At 38.6% G+C, this 22,091-nt stretch overlaps 1 protein-coding gene across 6 annotated transcripts in view; it reads left to right on the top strand.

Moving 5' to 3' along the window:
- DLG2 (discs large MAGUK scaffold protein 2) overlaps positions 1–22,091 on the top strand; it is a 1,919,888-nt gene that overhangs the window by 757,653 nt on the left and 1,140,144 nt on the right. The window lies entirely within an intron of this gene.

Here is a 22,091-nt window from a genome sequence, read left to right on the forward strand (position 1 = left end):
CAGTGCTATCCACTCCTTCCTTCCTTTCTTCTTCCCTGAGTTCATTATTCAACAAATATTTATTGAGCACTTCTAATTAGAGACTACATTTTTTTAACACTGGCTATATGCTTAGAAATATGATTTATGTGCATTTGAAAATTGCCTTCACATAAATAAAAAGTAGCTTTTTAGCTGAAACTGAAAACTTCCAATTTCAGATGAGGAAACTAATGTATCAGAAGTGTGTTAAAACACTGTTTCCATCTTCAAAAGATTAATTGTCTTACAAGGGAATTAAATAACTATACCCATAGAGTACAAGATAGTTTATAAATACTATGGCTTAATGAAGTTGGAGGAAGTTAGATAAAGGTTCAAATAACAGTTCCTTTCATCTGTTTTTTCCTTGGAAATGTAATTGTGGTGACAGTATTTCTTCTATGTTCTTTGTGTTTCTGAAAAGCCCAGACATGTGCCAAAGTCCCCAAGTGCCAGTCCTCTTTGCATAAGAAAATGTCACGTACTTCGGAAGCACCACCATCTTCACATCTTAGCCTCAGAGTCTTGGAAAGCTGAAATATGACCCTGCCGTGTCAGCTAGACAGTTTCTTTAAACTTCCCAGGGCTCGTCTTCTAAACACTCAATGGGAGTCCAGATGGTTCCTAATGTTTCCAAAGAAACATTTGGGGGGAGTGAAAATTTTTGGAAAATAACTAAATGGACTTTAAAATTGAGTTGGGTGCTTTATTGCATTTAAAGCACTTTTCTAATCTCCTGAATTAATTATCATACTCCTTGCCCATTAATCTGCTTTCAAAAAAGAAAAGAACCTTGCTGCTCTTTCCATTATCATTTAATAATCATATCAATCACTTTCTATAGATAATAAATGTCTTTATTTCGCCATTCAGGAAATGCTATCTCAACACCTCTCAGAGTGGGAGGAGGAGGAGCAAGTGAGTTTAATTAACTAATAAATAATTGAAAGCACTTTTGCCACATAAAATGTTTCAGACATTGTCAGCGACTGGATCTGGCTACTGCGGAACTGATGCAGTTGCTGCCTATAGACAGCGTCTTCTGAAAGGCAACCGCTGTTATTTCCCAAAATGATTCTTCCTCTTGTAATTTTGTTTTTATATAATACTGTTGTGATCGGTATGTGGCCCATTTCACCAAAAACACCCAGTTACCTTGGCATATTTGTTTTATGGAATACTGAATTTTTCACCAGCAGTCACCTAGTCAGTTTCAGCTGACCATGACCAACCTATTGGTGTAACATTCTACAGGTTATTTTTCAGCCTTGAAAAGGTAAAGAAAAAGCCACCACTATTTTTCATCCTCCAATGCATATTCACGGAGCCAGAAAAAACTGCTTAGGCCTTTAAGTCAGTGTGACAAATCATGCATCTTGCTTCTTATTTCTTATTTCTTGTTTCTAACTCTTTGCAATGCTCAAGGGATTATTACTTCTAGTGACAAAGAGTCTTTTATATTGAAGAAGAGCTCCACAAAACAGCGGCTAGTGCATGAACCAAGGTTTAAAAAAATTTTTGTATGATCTGTAGATCAGCAAAGTGAGACCCATGGACAAAATCTAGCATGACATCTGTTTTTGTACAACTCATTTTCCACAAGGGTTTTTACATTTGTGAGTAGTTGAAAGAGAATCAAGAAAAGAATACTATTTTATGAAATGTGAAAATGATATAGTATTCAAATTACAGTGCCCACAAATAAAGTTATATTGGAACATACCTCAGCCCTTCATTTATGTATTGTCTGGGGCTTTTTCCAGCCTATGATAAAGTTGAGTATTTATGATAGGGACTTAAAATACTGACTATCTGCACTCATAGAAAAAGTTTGCTGACCCCTGTTATAAATTGTCATTAGAGTTCTATGTATTGCTGGCTCATGAGCTTATAGTAAGTAAAATCACCTGTCTCTGGAAAAAAATAGTTGTTCACCTACCTCTCTTTTATTATGGAAAAGAAATGTGATTTGGCACTCAAAAGAAATTTACCACAAAGCATTTCAAAAAACATGGTACTAATTCATAACATATTCTGTTGTGTCATGTTTTATGCTTTTTTCTGCTTTTGCTTATGTTTAATTTTTCTGTTATGTCTGTTCATTTGTTCATTTATTCTTTCATAGTCTACCTACATTTATAGTTTACCTACTTTGTGCAAGGTGCCTAGAGCAGTACAAAGGAGAATAAGACAGAACTCACCCCTTGCTATGTTTGTAATCTAGTACACAAGATATATGTTTGAATAAGAATTACAATGAACTGTAATAAGTATTTTCATAGTTTTATGTGCAAATCCTCTGAGATCCTAATAGAGGGAATGATTCATTATGGGGGAATGGGTCTCAGCTTCTCAAAAAAAAGGTATTTGAATTAGGTCGGAACGATGGATAGCAATTCTCCATGCTTAAAAATAGAGAAGGTCATTTTAGGAGCAGAAGCTAAGGTCTGCTGGGCCAAGATAGAAAGAATATGGTGTGTCTCGGAAGTGCCAGGTGTATTATATGGCTGGAATATAAGGTACAATCAGGGAAAAGGTTAGAAGATCATTTTGGAATTTGTAGGAGATTATGAAAAGCATTGTCCATGAGACCAGGGGGCCTGGTAGAGATTCAACAGAGATTCTGAGAGGGGCGAGGTGTGATTATCTGTGCATGTTAGAAAAATACTCCCGCAGCAGTATATAAGATGGACTGGAGGGAAAGGAAACCAGAAAGGGAAACTAGTGGTGAGGCTCCAACTCTGTTCCTGTTGAGAGGTGGTGGTCTTTGTGAACTAAAGCTGTCATGGGGAAGCTGTCAAAAAGCAATAGATTGTATTACTTATTGTCTTTATATTAAAATCAGCTTGAACCCTGCTAATGGTCCTGAACATCTCAGATTTTAATCTTGGAGGAAGGGGAGGGGTAGGAAGCAGAGGGGAATCCTGCTGGCATTTTTGGAATTTGGTAGAATAGTTTTAATTGCAGTTGTATTTAATTTTTGTTTTGAACCGCATGTGTAACGTTCTGTGGATCCTTGTGCTTTTAATTCCAGGGTGGGCAGTACCCCTACACCCAGTTGGAAGGACAGCTCTGCCCTGACAACCCTGGTTCTGGCTTTCCTGATAGGACTCCCTCTCAGGAGGGGCTCCCGAGGCCCCCCTTGTAGTAGGTGTATACATCTCCAAGGAGGACTATGCCAGCGGTGGTCGGGAGGGCTCCCCAGATGTGTGGGGCCTGGAGGTGGGAGACTGTGTGCCCAAGGGTAGTGCTGTCACCCAGTTCAGGTTTCCTCCTATGCTTGTGGGGTACACTCTGTGTGATTATTTGTGAGGTTGGTATTCAGCAGTCGCCCCTTTCCGTTCCTGAGCTGCAAGCCTTTTAGATGAGTCTGAGCATGTGCTGTCGCCATTTCTGACATCCTCAATGAGACTGCAAATTGGCTATCCAAGGTGTCCTAGTAAATTGAAGTCTGCTCCTTGGTAGGACAATAGGTCACTTAGATGGCTTGTGCTATCTGGGGTGTTGAGGAATGGATCTGGGGATTACAGAAGGCTTGGATTGTTGGGAAAGGTTTTTATAGGATTATCTCCCATGTCTAAGAGATATCAGGATGATGCTAAAGACAGGCATGAAAAGGTCACTTTTTCAGTAGATGGGCTGTTTGAATGATGTTGGATATCTCAATTACCTGTGACATTTGAATTGGAAGGGGGTCAGGGTGATGGCTTTTTTCTTCTTAGAGTCTGCCATAGAAAAAACAGTACTGACATGCATTAGAAGTCCCAGTAGTGTCCTGAGACCTAGGAGAGATGGCTTCTGTGAGGGGACTGTGTTGTCCAGATTTGGCAGAGGAGGGATCAACAGCTTCATTTAATAGAAAAATCATCAGCTTCAGAGTCAGGTTGATGTAGGTTCAAATGCCACACACATCCTATTTATGAGACACCCAGCAAGTTACCCTTTTGGAGCCTTGTTAGCCTCACTAGGTTGTTCTGAGAATAAAAAAAGGTGTGTGTGTGTGTGTGTGTGTGTGTGTGTGTGTGTGTGTGTGTGTGTGTGTGCATGTGCACACAAAGCACCTGGCAGAACGCCTGGTGAGTAATGGGTGCTCCATAAATGTGTTAGTTTCTAACCACCGTTGAGAGAGGTGGTTGGTCTCAGTTATGAAAATAAATGCCCCGGGGAGCATGGACATGACAACGTTCTTCATATCTGAGCAGGAGGCATCATGGCTTAACCAGACAGTCTTGGACATAGAAGCAAAAGATCTCAGCTTGATTCATTAGTCTGCCACTCACAATGAAAATTTGGATAAATCATTTACCTCTATAATTCTTAGGTCCCATATGTATAAGCCATGTCCCTTGCAGGATCAAAACATATAATAATGTTTTGGTAGTGATACATTTTCATGGACCCAAACCATATGTAACTTGGCAGGGAGAACTTTAAGAAAATGAATACAAATTATAATTGCAAAATTAGGTATAAGGCCTTGGAAAGGTTTCATGCAAGTGAGAGACTTTCATTAGCTTTGTGTTTCTGGTACGTAAGTATATTTATGCATCTAGTGTAATAAATATTTATTGGCTATATTGGTGAAAATGAATATGAATTTGTTAATAGGGTAAGCCTGAGGCTTAGAAATAATAAATGGAAAAGTGATGGGGAGGAGAGGGAAAGAGCTCATTGAGGATTTTGATTTCTTAAACAACCTAAATATTTCCTCTAACTCTATTTAGGGCATGTCCTCATCAAAACAAAAAAAAACTTTAATGAGTATGTAGGTGCTAGGCACTGCACTAGATATAGGGAAAATAGAATATTACTTGAATGAATAATAAATAGAAACAGACTTTCTTGCAGGCAGAATGCTTGTCAGTCACTGGCCTCCACATGGAAATTTCGGATTCTGCAATGTGTCTTGAGGTCATTCTTTTGACTCATAGAGAAGCATGATGCAATGGCTTATTTCAAAGTTCAAGTTATGAGGGATCAGTTTAGATTATTAAGATTTATTCAGGTATACAGCATTTATTTGGCATGCTCAGGATTGAGGGAGTTTATTAGTAGTAATATTAATATTAATACATACTTTTATCATTATGATTGTTTTAAAGGAGAAGAAAAAACACTCTCAGCACATGACCTGCCCTTTGGCCCACTTAATTATTTGTTTACAGATTTACTTATAATAGCACCCCTTACCCCATCATCTTTTCCTTTGGTTTCAGAAATGGGTTATTCAAGGTAAAATCCCTTCCATCTGAGTAGTGGATGACTTTTCTGTGACATTCAAGGTGATGATGCTTTCCTGTGAGAGTAATGGCCTTAACACACTTCTAGTTGAAAGCATTGCTACACATACACCAGTGGATATCATAGAAAACATGTAATAGATATGAACTCAAGACTAGAACAGGATGTTCATTCTCACCTGCACTCGTAGACCACAAGCTGTCACAGGTGCCTGGAATAGAGGTGCAGGCTGGCCGCGCAGAGGTCATCTTGTCACCCTGCGATTCAGAATTTATTGGCCAGAGTCCAGGGGATTTTTGTAGATCCACCCCTTAAAACAGCCCCCCAAATGTGAGATGAAAGCTTGGGAATGTGTATCATTAATTACACATTACAATTAATGTAAATATTATTTGTGTAAACACAAATTACAATTAATTTGATTTACATTTTACAATTAACCTTCTTGCTGTGCACATGCAGACCTCTCCCTGGGTAAAGAAATGGAATGTGAGTCCTTACTCCAAGCCCAAAGGTGCTGCTGCTTTTCTCAGGACCTCGGTCCTTGGTGAGCAGGCAGCTTGGCTCCCCATCACCCTCAGGTGGGTCCCTTTTCTGTGCAAGATCAATTGCTAGCACTGGTATTAAAAGGGCAGCTGCCTGGGAAGAGCACTTTGCTTTGGGGCACTCGAATACTCGAGTGAAATAGTTTCCTCCACAAAGTAGGCAGTGGGTTAGACACCACTCAGAGGAGTCTTTGTCATCTTTCAAGACCTAAATTGCCCTGAGTGCCCTAATTTATTATGACTTTCTTTGTGTGCCAATAAGAGCACTTCATATTCACATGGTGCTTTACAGTTGACAAATCACTTTCACATCCGTTATCTAATGTGCTCTTAGCACCAGTTCTGCAGGTGAGTAGAACATAAAAGGATGTCGGTAAATCAATAGGTAATAGTATCCCTCTATTATAGATGCAGGAACAAAGTCCAAAAGTTTAGTTTAGCTTGGCTAGAGCCATGTAAGACTGAATGGCGGTGATGGTTGTATACAAGCCATTGAAGTCCAAAAATAACTGTCTTTTCATTATATTTTTGCCTTTGATTTACATCTTACAAAGAGCTTTCATGTGTATTTTATTTACTTTGGAGGCAATTTGTCTGTAGTGGTTGAGAATATCTGATAGATCTCTGAATTCCAGCATCATTATTTACTAGCTGTGTGATCTTGAAGAAGATACCTCACTTCACTGCCCTCAGTCTCCTTCTTGGTAAAGTGGAGATAAGAATAGCTTTCTTGCCAGGCTGTTACGTGAATTAGGGATCTGTACAGAAGGCAGCTGGCACAGCTTCTGGGACCCAACAAAGGTTCAAAAGATGCAGCTTCTATTCTTATTACTAACCATTCCAGGAATTAAAAAAACACTTTGACTACTTTGCAATGAGAAAACTGAGACCATGAGGAAAGGCAGAAGAGAATTCATTAGATTTCAAAGGTATTAGTAGAAAAAAGCATTTGTGTGTGCTGGTGAGATGTGAAAAAGTGTGGGATCTTAGCTCTGGCCACTGTTACCAAGATTCTTGGCCCAGTTTGATGTCAGAAAGAACAGATTTAACAATTTGTGAATGAATGGAGCTGGGAACAATAAAATGGTACCAGCTATTCACTTTTTCTTCTCTGGAGCCTCACTCTGTTTACACCTCTAATAAACTGAAGTCAACCTACTGTCAAATCAACTTCCTTCTTCCCCAGGTGCCAGAACCTCTGCAGAGCAACTCACAAAGGTGTTAACATTTGTACTCCAAAATGGGCTGGTGATCCCCATGGTGTCACTCTTTACCTTAAAGAGCTTTTGAGAGAGTTATTTCAGAGCTCATTGTATTGAGATGTGTTACCTCATCCATATATGCCTACCCCAGACAGGTGCAGCCTGGCAGGACAAATGGAAAACTGCTTGTAGCAAACTGAAAGAGCAACAGGCAAGACCAGTGTCTTCCTTGTTGGGAAGCCTGGGGCCTGATGCATGAGCAAAGCCACGGATGCACTTTCAGCTCAAGGTGAGAGAGGGAGGGAGTTGGCTTGAGTCCCTACTAAGGGGAGGTGCACTCTGTTTAACAGCCCCAGATCCCCTCACCTGGGGGAGGCAGCAGGGAAGATAATCCAAGCCTTGCTTCTGTATGGCTTTCAAATTCCTTGAATGGATTTTTCAGCAGATTGACCCTCCTCATTTAGTTGTGCTTAGGCTCTTAATTTACAACTCAGATGCTTCTTAATGAGCAGGGCATCTCTAACTCTAGGATTGAGGAAAAATTCTCAAGATGCAATTCTTGTAAATTTATTTCAAACCACCAATTCATATATAATACTGATAATACTGATTTACATAGTGCTTATTGAACACTGACGGTATACCAAGAGCAGGGATACCCATTGTGATGCAACAGGTAGGGACTCCCCAGGCTGGCCAGGGAAGCAGATATTAAATATAATCATGCCAGCAAAATTCTGCTGAGAGCTTCTTCCCCCTGGAGATGTTGTCATACTGATAAAATCACAATTTCACAGCTGTGGACAACTCAAAAACTCTCCTATATTTTCTCCACGTTTCTGTACTTTCTATTTCTTCCTGTCTCCAGTGTTCTCCTGGTTTTGTATCTACACAGATACCATTTTCTTCTCTCTCAGTCAGTGCACATAGAAATCAAAGCCTCTTTTCTAGTTTGTCATCCACCCCCCAATTTTATTTCCCACACACAATTCGAGAGTGGAGTAACTTTGCTGATGAAGTGGAGACTCACAGTGAGGCGTGGGTCGTGCATTTCAGATCATGGGATTTTCTGACGCTCTGGCTGGCTTCCTCTCCACCTCGCCAGTGGTGCTTGTTCTCTCATCGTCCTCTTCCTTGTCAAAGCCTTCTCTCCTTTCTTCTGCAGGCACCCCCTTCTCACTTGTCTCCCAGGAAGCAGCTCCATTAGGCCAGGCATCTACACAGGAAATGACTTACCAAAGCATCTCTGGTTTTTTTTTAAAGCACATCTATTCCTACTAGAGACTTTCCTAAGGACCTGACCACACATGCTGTGGGAAGAATACTGGCAGGCTTAAGCACAGGAGACATGCCATGAGATCTTTGTTTTGCATTGATTATTACTGTGGCTGTGAGTTTCTCTAATCTGAAGATCTAGAGCAGGAAGAGCCCAGGTTACTCTCTAGTCTGCAACCAGTTCACATTTAAAAGGAAGAATTTGAGGTCCCAGTAGTGACTTCTTCTAGATCACCCCAGTTACACCAGTTTGTCCATCCAGTTTGTCCAGTGCAGTGAGTCACAGGCCCAGAGACTCCTGGGTGCACCCTCTAGTGACCCACAGGACGGCCACAGAGAATGAGAACACTTCCTTTCCACCCAGCTAACTAGTCTTAAGGGGAATCTTGTAATACGAGAAGTGAACAGAAAATTCTACAAGCTTATTTTGCTAAAGGCAAAGCAGTGGAACCTTAAGAGTTGTATTTTCATAGTAATACTTCAAGGATCAAGAAGAGTATTTCTTCTATGAGATTATCTCTGCAGGCAAATGATGTGGGAACAAGTAAAATATACTTCCTTTTCCTTACTGTTTTGGCTTCTGGCTGTGAAATGAGCTGCACCCTGTATTTCCAAATGATAGAAGAACAGGAAAAGTTCAGTACCTTTCCAATGGGAGGCGTATGTGGGGTGGGGGAGTGGCAAAGTAACACTGGAATACCGAAAACTTAAGGAATATCAAGAGTATCTGTTAGGTTTGTGATCAGCATTAGAGGAGAAGTTATATTTTTTCACAAAGGCTTAAATAGAGCATGTGTGAAGAATCCAGGAGAACCGTGGATGGAGCCAGTGCTTAACTGAGGACAACATCCCCAAAAGAATAACCCTATCTCATGCTGAGACCAGCCCAGGATTATCTCTTACTCCACCTGTCAATCTTGTCAGCCATCCCCTGTCATTCTGGGGCTTGCATGGCTTTGGGTCCCACACTGGGCTCTTTCTTCCAAGCCTTTCCTCTTTCTCCATTTCTTTTCTCTGTTTCAGTGAAGAATGGAATGAGTCTGGTTCTCAGAGTAGACAAATCTTGCTTCCAGACTTACTCCTATCATTTTCTAGTCAGGTATCCTGGAAGAGGATGATCTTCTCTGGGCCTAGTAATCTCATCTAGGAAATGCTAGCAGTCTGCCATTTCTCACAGGGTTACAGTGCAGATTCATTATAATGGATCTAGAGGACTAGCACAGTGCCTGGCCTGTAAGCACTCAAGTAATGACAGCCATGGTAAATTTATTCCAGTTCCAGGACTACTGCTCAGGCCTAATTTGTGTGCATGTATGTTTCATTTTGTATACAGATTAAGCCTAAAATAGAAGAGTGAAACATCTGGGAACCTGTTTCTTATGTATACATTTCCTCAGTATACATCTTTGCCAGTGGGTTGGGAGGCCTTTTCAGGATAAAGAGTCTTCTTATTAATATCAAAGATGACATTAATGTAACTGGATGGATAACTGCTCCCCAAAGACCAACAATGCAAGGGAAAATTGCAGCTCAGTTTGGTGTCAGCCTTGTAGTCCGAGGCAGGAAGTTGTAATGACACAGTGAGCCCAAAACACCATGAAACACATCGCACCACCATATGGAATTTCAGTTTGCAGCCTGCATTCAGATAGCACCTCTCAGTCTCCTAAACCCTTTATTGTAATTCTCCTGTACTGTGGACAGGGGCAAACCCACTTATTCTCTAGAATGAGCTGAAGAAGAAAAACCCTTTATGCCTCTAAATCATAAATGTTAACTGTTCTCAAAGAGTTTCACATTTCCAACAGGAAAGAGATGCTGATATAGTCTAAAAGAGAACCATCCAGAGGCTGTGGCATTTAAAAGTCAATGCTAAGTGATGTGGTTTTAAAGAAAGATTCAGGGATGTGGCCAACATTTATAATTCATAGAGCTTGTGGAATTGCTTTCAATTCCATCTCACTTAGGTCTCTGTACAGTAAAGATTCCTAGGTTGCTATGGAAAATAGGCACTTAAGCTGACTGCTATGGTAACTAGTCACATATGGTGGAGAGGCATAACATGGCACAGGATTTGCATAACTAATTTGAGCATGTTAGTGAACAGCGCAATCTGTGCATAGGAGGCTAAGCCATCTGAGGCTTTTTTATTTTATTGTGCACACAAAAGTATTCAGTACTAGTCTCTTTTCATGTTGTACATTATTGATTCCTCTCTGATTTCAGGTATCAGTCCAGACAGCATGTGACTATAAAGGTATGGCATGTATGTGTTTGTCAGCTTATGAAGTTGCATCAGGCTCATGTTATAGTTGCATTTCATTTACCTGGAGTCCCAAGTCTTAAGGTCCTTTTTCACAATGTGAGAAGGATTTATTAAACTGTATTACTTACAACTCAGTCTAATAAGTATTTATTTGAGATGCTACGATTTACCTGGGTCATGCTATTTTTATCTTCAATGGCTGCAATGCTTTTGTCTGTATCTTAACCTAGCATTTTAATGCATGATAAGGGATAGATAAGGAATATCTGCAGAAGTATAAACAGGCTTAGTTCTGGCGTCAGGTTCTTTAGAAGCCTTCCACGATGCCCCAGCCAGGTTAGGTTCTCTACTCTATCTTCCCATGATACTCTGCTCATAGCTCAATGATAAAATGTCTACAATGTTCTAAAATTAAAGTTAAAAAAATCTGCTTCTCTTATTAGATTCTGAGAACCTTAAAAGAATGTGTCAGTGTCTTTCTCAAATTTGATCTTCATAGCCTGGCACAGTTCCTTTTAGAGAGTAGACATATGGTACATAGTTTTGAATGAATAACTGAATGAAATGAATGAATGATGTACATTCCAGTCATTTATCTATATACATAATCATTTAGGAGAGAAATGTCATTCAGAATATCTCATGTTTTTCTCTTTTTATAAACTTTTTTCCTCATAAAATGATAGGAGACTGGGCAAAGGGCCTGGTTGTCTTTTTTATTAACATCCTCATCCTAATGTTACTTTTCCATAGCCTTTTACATCATGAAGAAAAAAACCAAAGATTGATTGAATAAAATGATACTCGCTTCCTTTCCTTAGCACCCTGGGTCCAAAGGTCTGTGTCACTATGTTGAGGGCAGAATCCACCTGCACTCACATGAGGTGCTGTCCACACTTTTCCCCATTCCCCACTGCACACAGCCCAGGTAGGTGAAGCTGTCAGATGCACTGGGGGCCATCTATTCACTGCTCTCTTTTCTGCCCTCTCACACACACATATGCACACATGCACACATGCACACACCTCACATACCAGCTAGTGGTTGTTGAATCAGCTGCAAGATGGAGGTATAGGTAGTGAAGTAGAGGTTGGAGCATGACAAGCTAAGAGTTCCTTTTTAAATTGTTACTTTAATAAATTAATCTGTTTTGAGATCATTATAAATTAACATGCAGTTGTTAAAAGTAACACAGAATGATCCCGCGTACCCTTTATCCAATTTCCTCTAATGGTAATGTCTGGTAAAGCTATAATAGAGTATCACGACCAAACTATGGGTATTGATGCAGGGAGGATACACAAAACTCTCATCAGTGCAAGGATCCCACATCTTGCCCTTTCATAGCCACACCCACATACCTACCCCCAGTCCCTTCTTAGCCCCTGGCAATCACTAATCTCTTCTCCATTTCTAAAATTTTGTCATTTAAAGAATGGTACATAATAAAATCATACATTCACTTTGGAGATTTTCTCTTTTGAACTTAGCCTAATGCTCTGGAGCTTTATCCCACTTGTGTGTGTAACAAGAGTTGTTTCCTTTTTATTGCTAAGTTGTATTCCATGGTATGGACATACTGCAGTTTAACTATTCTCTCAGAGGTGATCTGGGTGGTTTCATTTTTGGTCATTATGAATAAAATTATTTGAATGTAACTTTCATTTCTCTAGGAAAAATATTCAAAAGAACCAGTGTTAGGTTGTATGGTCGTTGCATATTTAGTTTAAGAAACTGCCAAACTGTGGAAAGCAATATGGAGGTTCCTGAAAAAACTAAAAATAGAAATACCATTTGACCCAGGAATTCCACTTCTAGGAATTCACCCAAAGAGTACAAGTTCTCAGATTCAAAAAGACATATGCACCCCTATGTTTTTTGCAGCCCTATTTACAATAGCCAAGATATGGAATCAACCTAAGTGTCCATCAGTAGATGAATGGATAAAGAAGATGTTGTACGTATACAAAATGGAATATTATTCAGCCATAAGAAAGAAACAAATCCTACCATTTGCAACAACACGGATGGAGCTGGAGGACATTATGCTCAGTGAAATAAGTCAGGCAGAGAAAGACAAGTACCAAATGATTTCCCTCATTTGTGGAATATAACAATGAAGCAAAACTGAAGGAACAAACCAGCAGCAGACTCACAGACTCCAAGAAGGGACTAGTGGTTACCAAAGGGGAGGGGTGGGGGAAGGCAGGCAGGGAGGGAGGGAAAAGGAGATTGAGGGGTATTATGATTGGCACACATGGTGTGGGGGAGATCACGGCAAAGGCAGTATAGCATACAGAAGGCAAATAGGAACTCTGTGGCATCTTACACTGATGGACAGTGACTGCAATGGAATATGGGGGCAGACTCGATAATATGGGTGAATGCAGTAACCACATTGTTTTTCATGTGAAACTTTCGTAAGAGTGTATATCAATAATACCTGAATAAAAAAGTAATTAAAAAAAAACTGCCAAACTGTTTTTCTGAGTGGCTGTGCCATTTTACATTCCCACCAGCCATGTGAATGATCTACTCTCTTCACATTCTAATCACTATTTGGTGTTGTCACTACTTTTTACTGTGATCATTTTATGGGTAGTACTATCTCATTGTGGGTTTAACTTGCATTTACTTAGTGATAATCAACATCTTTTCATGTGCTTATTTTGCAATCTGTATATCTTCTTTGGTGAAGTGTCTCTTCAAATCTTTTGCCTATTTCCTAATTGAATTTTGTTATTGTTGAATTTTCAGAGTTCCTTCTCACAAATATTTCCTCCCACTGGGTAGGTTCTCTTTTCATCTTATTATGGTCTTTTGCTGAGTATATGTTTTAATTTTGATGAAGTTCAGTTTATCAGTATTTCTTAAGAATCATACTTGTGATGTCAAGTTCAAGAACTTTTTGTGTAACCTTAGATCCTAAAAATTTTTCTCCTATTTTTTTTTCCTAAAAGCTGTATGATTTCAAGTTTTACATTTAGGTGTATGATACATTTTGAGTTAATTTTTATATCAGAAGATTTGGATAGAGGTTCATTTTTTGCCTATGGCAATTTAATCACTCCAGTGTCTCATTTCTTGAAAGGGATATCTTTCCATTTTGAATTACTTTTGTACCTTTGTCAAAAATTAGTTGGGCATACCTTGTCTGTTCCATTGATCTACATCTATCCTTCCTTGAATCCCCACATAGTTTTAACTACTATTTATAATAAATCTTAAAATAAGTTAAAATAATTTATTTCACTTTATTACTTTCTAAAACTGTTCTAATTATTCTAGTTCTTTTGTCTTTCCATATACATTTTAGAATAATTTTGTCTAAAGCTACCAGAATTCTTGCTGTGAATTTAATAAGGATTGTGTTAAACCTGTGTATAAGTTTGGAGAGAATTAATAGTTTACTACCTGAGTCTTCCAATCCATGAACATAGTATGCCTATTTATTTAGAACTTCTGTTTATTTTCTTCCATCAGTCTATTATAGTTTTCAGCATGCAAGTCCTGTACATGTTTTATTTACACTGAAGTATTCCATTTTTTTCCTGCAGTTGTCAAATTTATGTATAGAGCTGTTATAGTATTCATTTATTACCGTTTTGATGTCTACAGAGTCTGTATCAATAATTCCTATTTCATTTCCAATTTTGGTAATTTATATCTCTTCTTCCTTTTTTCTTTGTCAATCATGCTAGAGGTTTGTCAGTTTTATTCATCTTTACAAATAACCAGTCCTTTGTTTCATTTTTTTCACATATTTTCTGTTTTGAATTATACTGATTTCTCTTCCTATATTTGTTCTTTCCTTCCTTTGGCTTGCTTTGATGTCATCATTTAACCAGTTTGAATGAATTAGAAGCCTTCCCTCCACCTATAACCTATATCCTTTTATTGTCCCCTATTTATAACATAATTTTAATAATATAATTATGATTTTCTTAACTATTTTTTCTATGTTCATTTAGAACCACATCAGATGTGTTTTAATTTTTGTTTCCATCGTCAAAAAAAATTTAGAAAACTCAAGAAAAGAAGGAAACTCTACTGTATTTACCCATGTTTTTTGTTACCATGTTATTTCTTCTTATTTAATACTCAAATTTCTCTTCTTTCATAATTTCTGTTGAAAGAACTTTCTTTACATATTTTTGCATATGTACTTTTTACATTCTTTATTTATGTACTTTTAGGGTAAGTCTGTGACAACTTCTCTTAGTTTTTCTTTATCGGAGAATGTCTTGATTTTCCCTTATTTCCTGAAGAATTTTCATTGGGTATAGTATTCCAGATTGAAAGTTCTTTCCTTTCAGCAATGGAAAAATGTTGTCTTCCTCCCTTACAGCTGCCAGAAGGATTTCTGATGAGAAATCCACCGTCATTCAGATAGATTTTCCCCTGTATGTAAAAGGCAGTTTCTTTCTGGCAGCTTTGACAATTTTTTTTCTTTGTCCTTAGTTTTCATAAGGTTGGCTATGATGTGTCTTGGTGTAGGTTTCTTTGAATTTGTCATGTTTGGGCTTTTCTCAACATCTTGTATCTGTGTGTGTGTGTGTGTGTGTGTGTGTGTGTGTGTGTGTGTGTGTTTGCTTGCTGAATTTGGGAAGTTTTCAGCCACTATTTCTTTGAATGTTTTTTAAGTTCTTTCCTCTTTCGCCTATCCTCCTGGGACTCTGATGGCACAAATGTTAGGTCTTTTATTATTGTCCCACAGAGCCCTGAGTTTCTTTTCAGTTTATTTGCAGAGGAGGGCATTTATTCTCCATTGTAATTTATATTGTTCTAGCTCACTTATCTTTTTTTCTTCTGTCTCTTTCTCTTATTGAACCATTGAGGTTTATATTTCAGTTATTGTATATTTTTTTAGTTCTAAAATTTTCATTTGCTCTTCTTCACATCTTCTATTTTTTGTTTTTGATAATTTTTATATCTTTGCTGAGACTTTCTACTTGTCCATTTGGTGCAGATATGTTCGTGAATTCTTGTTGAAGTATTTTTATGATGGCTGTTTTAAACCTGTGTAGGATTACTTTAACATCTCTGTCATTTTGGTGTTGCAATTTTTCTTCATTCATAATTGTCTTTTTTCTTCAGATCTTCCTTGTTCTTGGTTTGATGAGTTACTTTTCCATTGAATCCTGTATATTTCAAGGCAGGAAAAAGAGAGGTACAAGTGGTACCTTATTACTGCTAAATGGGGACAGGAGTCTAGGTTTTCCACTTGGCCTCTGTTGACACCAAGTAGGCAAGGCTCCTCATTACTGCTGAGTGGAAGTGAGAGTTCCAGCTCTTCACTAGGCCTCCACTGATACCTCTTTGGCTGGAAGGGTTGTGGTTCTCCCTCTGCTACTACTCTCTACATGGTCCCTCCTGACACTTTGGTGGAGAGAAGTGAGAGGATATGATGTTATTACCATTGAATAATTATGAAAGTCTTGCCTCTTTAGCAGACCTCCTCTGATACCACCCCATTAAAAGGAGGGAGGGATGGCTTGTTACTGAGAGGTGGGACTGGAAGTCAAAGCCTTCCGAGTGGTCTCCACTGACACTGTTGCTGATGGGAACATCCTTATTAACCAAAGTAGATGAAAGTCTAGATCTGTACCATGCCATCTCAGATACCATCTCAGCAGGAGGTTTGGTGAACCTCATTATAGGCTGACAAGCAAACCCCATCTGGGCTTTGCTGCTGTGAGTGGAGTTAGGGTCATGTTTTATGTGTATGTGTGGGTGGCAGGAGGAGACTCATAATCTGAAAGTTTTCTGTCTTTCTAGGCTGCTTCTTTCCTGTCCCTTTGGTTACAAAGTGTAGGCATTTGTTAAGAGGTTTTTTTACATGCACCTGTTTTTTGAGCATCTGTGTTCTTCAGTTCTAACTCTAGAATACATGAGACAGAAAGAAAACCCAGGGAATTCACCATCATATTGTTCCTTGAGTCTGTAGGTCTCTAGCTGGTTGGCTTTCTCACCATGTTTTAAAGCCTTCTTATATTTGTTCTATATAAAAATATCCAAGATTTCTACTTGTACTTGGCAAGAGGAATTGGAAAGTACTTCTACTTCATCTTCTCAGAAGTAGAAGTATGTAGGTTTCCATTTTATTATTTGTTTAGTATGTAGGTTTCCATTTTAGTATTTGTTTAGTATTTAGCATTTGGCATGTGGCATTTTTCCTGGGACCTGGGACATTCTTGACATTACTGTTTGAGAAATATCATTCCAAGATACAAAATCTGGCTGGCAATGTCACTGTAAATGTAATGTTGGCAGTAGTCACAGGCTAAATACAAAGACCGGCAGTCTTGTGCTAAGCATGGGTGTGTATGACCAAGACTCAGTCATCAGAAAAAACAATATCTATCATCACCATAATATTTACCATATGTTCACCATGTTATCATCATTCTTAGTAGTAGCAATAATAATGAAATCAACAATAATTGCTACTATATTTGAGTGCTTGTTTCAAAATAGCTTGGATATATCATACAATCTAATTTGCACATCAACCACTTTTGTATACATGCTTTTCTGTGTGTGAATGACTTATTTAGTCTCTACTAGCAGGCTTGGTTCTAAGTATTACTAGATATAAAGGCAAACAAGATAGCCTAGGTCCCTATTCTCATGGAGGAGGTGAACTATATATAAGCAGACAAATCAACAAACAAGACTTCATGTAGAGACATGCCTTAAAGACAATAAAACGTGGAGATGTGGCAGGGAGTGCCTGGAGTGGTGAGGACTATTTTAGGGGAAGATTGGAGAAGACCTGTGCCACATGGTTGCTCTACAAGAGCAATAGCACTACCAAAGTTTAGGGCGTTTGATGCTTTGTGATACTTTTAAATGTAAAGGCTAGACATATACATATCCTTAAAGAAGCAAACTTCTGCTTTCTATTACAGTCATTGTTTCATTTCTGATCTTTCATAGGTTGGTGGTGGAGTGTAAGGTACAAAATATTTAGAATGCTGAATTTAGATCCCTGCCCACTGATGTGCTCTCTGGGCGGGATTGGGCTGGTCAGAAATATATAACTAATGGCTTTTATAGGATGCTCGTATCAAAGCTCAAGGGAGCATATGATTCATAGCATTGGAGAGCTTAGTTTTCTAGTGCTTTCATCTCTCTGTCCATGGTCTTCCTGTTTTGTAATGAAGAAACAAAATAGCTTCTTGAAGGGTAATCTTCGATGGTTTCCACTAGAGAATATACCCTCATTCACAATGATTAGTTATTGTTAAAAATAAGAGCTAGCTACTATTTGTTGAGCAACTACTATGTGACATGAGCTGCATTATGCACCTTATGTATGTTTCACTTAATCTTCACAGCAATTTTATTAGGCAAGAGTTTCTTCAATTTTTTATTCATAAATGAGGAAAAAGAGACTCACAGAGTAGCTGCTGTTGTCTGATTGTATCCCCTCCAACCCAGAACAATTTTCTGCTCTCTTCTGCCCTTTTCAGTGCCACAGGGCCTGACCACTATGGTCCATTCCATCTAGTGCTTCCTTGCTAGCTTGTTTCTGATTGTGCTTGGCCAGAGGGTAGCCCCTGTAAGAGATCAGAAAGCCAGAGAAGTGAAAGACTAGGGTATTCATTTCTTGCTATATTATGCTTATAGTTGGTCACTCATGACTGTAGCTCCTTCCAGGCAATGAACATGCCTGCAGCAGCTCAGTTCTCATCAGACTTTAATTCTCTCTTCCCTACAGCCCTTTGCCTGGAGTGGTGGGGGCTATTTTAGAGGTAGGAAAGGCTTTTTGCTCCTGCTCTTGAGTCCTGACGGCCTCATTATTCCTTGTTGGCTGCCCACATCTCCTTTCATTAAATTCTCTTTAGAGTCCCATCTGAATTGCCTTTGATATCCTTTGAGGACACTATAGACTATTATATAGTTCAGTTGCACAATTAATACATTCTCCACCTAGGATTCCTAAGATTCCAACTTCTATCATCCTGATTCTAAGGCTTGTGCTTTTTCCACTAAAATTAAGCTATGATCTCCAATTCCAAACCACTAAATTGTACCTAAGCTGTGGAGTTAATGACTCACCTAAAATGACCAACATAAGCCCAAGAAGTAATTATTCACACTGGCCAGTATTTTAGAAATGTGCCCTCTACAGACACAGAGGCAGAAAACCCCCATACGCAGATGTAATGAACCGTGTGGGAAATTCTTTCGTTGTGATCTCATTACCAAATGAGTCCACAATTAGAAAACCTTTCTGATCATTATGGGTGTTCAATGTGGTGGTTTTACTTTAATTAAACTATATTGGATCTGTGATCACTGTAAATGATCACTGTAAACTTAAAAAGGTTTGACTATTTAAGGCCTTATGTATTTTAGTTACATCTTATGATGATCACAATAGCTGTTTTCTCTGTGGGCATTAATATCAGATAATTGACCTTGGCTCCCACGATTTGCTTTCAGCCTGGGGATATAGCTCCCATCATGGTCAATTATCTCACACTAATTTCAACAACAAAAGCAGCTATTGCTTAATTAAGCAACTTTCTAATCACCTTCTTGGACTGGAGAATGTAGCGTGGTCCATACTAATGTGACTGCTTCAGTGGAACTGCTGTCCTGCCACAAGTGACACACATAGTGTGAAGTGTTTTTCTGGGATTGAATAGTTTAAGCCTATGAATATTGCAAAGATAATTTCATATTGGAGACACTTTGAAGATGAATTAGGACTTTACTCCTATCCTTGGGTCTTATGCTCAGTGTAGATAAGATAAACTACCCTGTCTTTGCCAGTGAAATTCAGCTCTCCCTGCTGTTCACCAAGCTTGCTCATCTGAGCTGCTCAGAATTCCAGCAAAGTGCATATTAAGAACACTACCCGCCCCCCTTGTGGTGACGACAGTATTCTCGGAAAGACATGTATGATCAATAAGGACTTCCTGTTATTTGTTTTCCACTCTGTAAACATGGCACTTTTAGACCTCACTAAAGTTAGAAAAATATTGCAGATTAATAAAAATAACTTTAAAGAATATATTGCATATAAAATTGCTAAAATCTCTTTTTAAAATGTAACTTTCTTTCTTGGCTTAGTACAGTCATATGAACTAGAGAAAAGAGACTGAATTCATAAATTAAACAAACAGCAAGTATCAAAGGTGTTTTCTGGGTACCTATTATAATAGTCTGTCACACCTTATCAGAGGTGGTACATTAGTGGACTGTGAATTGAAGAGCCAGTTTCTACTGGTTCTGTGGCCTTGGACATCATTCTAAACCTCAGCATCCTTATGTGCAAAACAAGGGTATGATTCCTGTCTCCTTTGTCATTTTAAAAAGTATCAAGTATCAAGTAATGCTTTATTAAATTATTATTTATTAAACCCTCTTAATGATAACATGTAATTTCTAGCTGGACAGCCTTCAATTGTATAACTAACTAATGTAAAATTTCAGAGGCTTTGAACTCTGTGTTACGGAACACTATCTTTTGTCATGTATGCTGTGTATTCTAAATCTACAGTGAATACACATACCCACAAACCTAGATTTACAGTGGCTGTATGTAAGCAGTAGAGAGAAAGAATAACTACTGAACTGGCCATGTTTCTCTTCTTAAATAACTTTATCTTCTTGTTGTTATGTAATGGTTCTTAGTGTCTTTTTCAACTTTGTTAAGTGCAACTTTACAAGATTTCACAGTGTCCCCCCTCAATATAGGGTAAAACCTGTGTGCCTGGTGACTGTAATATATTCGCTTCATCAGACTAAATGATGTGGTATTGATTGACTCTCTATTTTTTGCCCAATTGATCCTATAGAAGTACTTTGAGACTCAGATAAGATGTGTAAAAGAGCTTTTTATAAAGCACAGTGTAAATGGAAAGCATTATTATTATCCAGTGTTTAGCAGGACACTGGTTCTGGATATTATTTATTACTGTTACTATTTTAAAATAGAATGAAAAAAATGAATAGAGCTCAAGTTAAAAAACAGGTGGATGGGAAGAAGAGAAACCTGGGCAGGAAAAAAAACATCACTTGAATGATTCTTGGGAACCTTTGGGTGTAATGCTTTGTGACACAGTTTGACAGGTGAAATTGAGAATGGGGAAAAGTAAAAAGGAGAAAAAGGTGTCTAAAAATATCTTTTCTGTGGATCTGGGATACTAATAGGAGACTGAAAATAAAGCCTTGTAAAATGCTTAATCAACCATTGCCTGGATGCTCTTTAACAGACTTTAAGAAACAGTACATGAGACTTAAGGGAGGTTTTTGAGTGTTATGCATAATTTAAGGTAGAGGAAGATGACTGCAGCCACCATGAGAAAGCCTGGGGATTGGGTGAAACCCAAGGCTGTGTCTTTATTGGCAGTCTTATTAGCAACCCCAAGAGAAAAAAGCAAAAGTCAGAACATGCCTGTCTAAGTACCACCGTGAGAAGGTTGTGGTTTCTCCACCTTATAGGAGAGTTCAGAAACAAGGGCCTCTGGAATTGACCTCCAAGTGTTTGTACCAAGATTATTTCTCTTACATGTCTCTATGTTTAACTCTCCTCTCCCGCATCATCATCAATTCTGTAGAGAAGCCATAGGGCCAAGTTCATTTTGGATTTTTAAATAATCCCATTTGATAGCACCATCTTCAGTTCTTCTCTCACTGAGCAAAATGGAGCTGCCTTGAGTTACCATGAGGTCTGTCAGCGGCCGGGCTGGGAAAGGATCACGATGAGAAGAGGCTCAGGGGGCTCAGATCTGGGGACTTTGATATACTTACTGATTCAGCTTATTTTACTGGGGACCACTGTGACTCTGGGGCTCTAATGGGTGATTGGAGAGCAGAAATTTTGGGCAAAACAGTGACAACCTTCTCTTTCTCATGGAACTTCCATAGTAGCAGAGGAGATAGACTATCAAATAATCGTAACTGTATTGTTCAATATGTAACACACACCTATAAATCTGTAATTACTGTGCCTATACATATGCAGTGAAGGGAAGCACGATATGTGTGATAAACATAACTATTTAATGCCATTCTAATACAAGTAATATAAGGGTAAGAGAAACTACATTAGAAGATATGAGAGTATATTTGGAATAATGCATGTTATATGGGTCATATACATGTATGTTAAAACCCTAGTTGGTATTATTAGGTTACAATAAAGGAGGAAATTTTGAAGTCAGCACACAACTTACATCTTGTATCTTGCATACATTTATTCAGTCAATAGATGTGACCACCTGTTGTGTTCCAAGTAAGGTACGAGATGCTGACCATAGATTTTAGGTTGGCTTTGATGGTGTTTGCTCTCTGAATTGCCTTCAGCAGAGAATGTAAGAAATGTGAAGGAAAAGGCCCGACTTAATTTGTAGCCTCTTTTGTTGTTGGTACACCTTTACCAACAGCACCTCATTTGCATGACCTGAGGTCTAGAAGTTAGTTGTGTCTTGAGTCTTGGATGTAGTTTCTTCCTCCTTTATCCCCACAGAAGTTTGACAGTATGTCTACTTGTTTACTGGATGTCCCACAGTGCATCCCCCACT

This window comes from Manis pentadactyla, chromosome 9, assembly GCF_030020395.1.
Source record: "Manis pentadactyla isolate mManPen7 chromosome 9, mManPen7.hap1, whole genome shotgun sequence".
NCBI classification, from domain to species: Eukaryota; Metazoa; Chordata; class Mammalia; order Pholidota; family Manidae; genus Manis; species Manis pentadactyla.